At 47.0% G+C, this 3,025-nt stretch overlaps 1 pseudogene; it reads left to right on the top strand.

Moving 5' to 3' along the window:
• Positions 1–238: 238 nt before the first annotated feature.
• Positions 239–636, top strand: LOC102858412 (annotated as a pseudogene).
• The last annotated feature ends 2,389 nt before the right edge of the window (positions 637–3,025 follow it).

The raw sequence follows: 3,025 nt of genomic DNA, 5'->3' as shown, positions 1-3,025 counted from the left end.
TACTCTTTTTTTTTTTTTTTAAATTGGAGTTGTTAAGAGCGTTCATGTCAGAATTAGAGTCCTTCTCTTTTCTGATCTTGTACAAGTTACTTAATCTCTGTGTCACTCTTCCTTTCTGAGCTTGTACAAGTTACTTAATAATGCCCGTGTCACTCTTTCTTTACACATAAGATGAAGATACTAATGTCCACCCCTCTCTTTCCGCCTCCGGCCTGCCCCTGCCAGAGGGGCTGCTGCCATGTCTGCCTGTCTGCAATGGAAGGTCGTGCGTAATTGCTCCAGCTTCTTGTTCAAGAGGAACCAGCCGACCTACAGCACGGAGCCCAATAACCTCAGAGCCCGCAACTCCTTCCGCTACAACGGGCTGATCCAACGCAAGACCACTGGGGTGGAGCCGGCCTCGACAAGGGGGTTGTAGTGGTGATGAAGCGGGGGTTAGGCGAGAGGAAGCCAGCCACCTCCATGTGCGGACCACCATCCACGAGAGCCCGGGCCATGGTCAGCAGCATCTGCCCCATGATTCGCAAGAACAAGTACTGGCCGGACCTGCACGCCGCCAACCGCAGGGCCCGCGCCATCCTGGGCAGCCAGGATCCATGATGTTGAAGAGGAACCCGCCCCACCAAGAGCTCCTGAGCATTGCCGCCCCAGCAATAAAGACAGCTCGTCTCCACCCAGTCAGTCAATCAACCAGTCAATCAATCAAAATGAAATAATAATCATAATGCCCACCCCTGTTGTTGCTGTTATGTGCCGTTGAGTGGACTCTGACTCATAGCGACCCCATGTACAACAGCTCTTAACTCTGCTCTACCCTGAGTCAACCTTATTGTCTTTGACACACCTACCCCCACCACCCCAGTCACTGAATCAATCATCTCATTGAGGGTCTTCCTCTCCTAGGCTGTCCCTCCACCCTCCCAAGCATGATGTCTCTCAGAGGATTGATCCCTTCTTGCAACATGTCCAAAATATGTCAGATGAAGCTTCAGAATCCTTGCCTCCAAGGGGAAAGCTGGTTTAACCCTCTCTAGAATGAGCCTGTTTGTTTTCCTAGCCGTCCATGGTATATTCAATACTTTTCTCCAGCACCACAGCTTAAATAAAGACATCAGTTCTCCTTCTGTATCATCCACAGTCATCGTCCAGCGTTCTGACTCATAGCAAGTATTTGCAGAGACCTTGGCCTGAATCAGGCACACCTTAGTCGCCAGACTGACATTGTTTCTTTTCAGTACTCTGGAGATGTCGTTGGCAGAAAACTTTACCAATGCAATTAGTCTTTTAATTTCCTGGCTGCTGGTACCAAGAGTGTTGATTGTGGAGCCAAGTAAACTGAAATTGTTAACAATCTCAATCTCTTCACCATCTATCATGATGCTGACAATTGGCCCTGTGGTGGGAACCTTGGTTTTCTTGATGCTGAGCTTCAATCCATATTTAAGGCTGCAGTTCTTGACCTTCTGCAGCAAGCACTTCAAGTCCTCCTCAGTTTCAGCAAGCAAGCTTGTGTCATCTGCATAACACAAGTTGTTAATGAGTCTTTCTCCAATCCTGATGCCACATTCCTCCTCATTCAGCCAGCCTCCTACATGATCTGTTCCACATATAGATTGAAAAGGTATAGAGATAGAACACGTCCCTTGCATACGCCTTTTCCGATTTTTGAACCATGCAGTGTTCCCTTGCTCCATTCTCATGACTACCTCCTGGTTCAAGTATAGGTTTCATATAAGAACAATCAAATATTCTGGGATTCCCATTCTTTTGAGAGTTAGCCACAGTTTGTTGTGATCCACACAGTCAAATGCCTTTGCATAGTCAATGAAACAAAGAGAGACATTCGTCTGGTGCCCTCTGCTTTCAGCTAAGATCCATCTATCATTAGCTATAAAATCTCTAGTACCAATGGCCTGGTCTAAACCCAGCCTGCACATCTGGCAGTTCTCTGTTGATGTGCTGTTCCAGTCATTTTTGGATAATTTTCAGCAGAATCTTGTTTGCATGTGATACTAATGATATTGGTTTATTAGTCAACAAAATGCCTGTCACAAAGAAAAGTTTCAAAAAGCAGTTGAGGGAGATGAAACGATGTGTTCCAGCCTGGCTGCCTTGTAAAGGCACCCTTCTCTTTTCCATTGAGTCCATATTTTTTCTCATCTCCCGGCTCCAGGCTTTCTTGTTCTAGCTTCTCTCTCACCAGCAGCACTGCTGGTCTGAGCTACTCCTCCTTGCATCAGGAGCAGCAGGGCAGGGTGTCCTTCCACAGCTACAGAAGGGTACCAGGTTCTGCTATGACTCTCCTCCATCCTACTATGCAGTTAGTCCCTGTGCACCCACCATCAGGTTCCTGTTATTCTCCATCCCCACACATGCTACTTCAGGGGGCTCTTACTGGCTTCTTATAGGGCATGTGGTTGCAGAGAAGCAACATAAATTTCACAGGATCATGAGACTGGCTGGAGAGTCAGGCTTAGAAGGCATGGATGTCTGGACCAGGGCCAAAACTCCAAACAGAATCACATCCAAAAGCCAGATTGGGCAGATTACACTGGGACCTGGCAGTCCCTGCTAACTGCTTCTGTAGGGTCCACTTCCAGTCAGATATACACGATTTCTGCTTCTTATATCACCTACTTAAGAGTCACAGTTCCTGAGTAAGGGTATCTGATTGTCTGAGTTAGGTCACATGCCTGCACTGCAGCAAAGGAGGCTAGGAAGTGAAATCTAGTTACTAGACTGGGAGGTAGGTTTGCCTCCCACCAATTTTCACAGAGTTTGCTGCAAAGAGATATTACAGAGGCTGGAATCAATCAAGGTAGAGACCACTTGGTCTCAGAGGATAGAATGGTATGTGCCTGGCTCTTCACTCTGCTGCTACCCACCTCCAGCAACAGGACCAACTATAAACAGGACCCTCAATAAAACCAGAAAGCCTCAAAACAACTATGAGATATCATCTCACCCCAATAAGAATAGCAAAATTTAGCAGAACAGCAAACATCAAATGCTGGTGAGGTTGCGG

The sequence above is a fragment of the Elephantulus edwardii genome, unplaced genomic scaffold (genome assembly GCF_000299155.1).
Source record: "Elephantulus edwardii isolate Elephantulus edwardi_28Jun2011 unplaced genomic scaffold, EleEdw1.0 scaffold00019, whole genome shotgun sequence".
Classification (NCBI taxonomy): domain Eukaryota; kingdom Metazoa; phylum Chordata; class Mammalia; order Macroscelidea; family Macroscelididae; genus Elephantulus; species Elephantulus edwardii.
The sequence above is the reverse complement of the archived record's forward strand: the minus strand, read 5'-3'. Positions and strand labels throughout refer to the sequence as shown.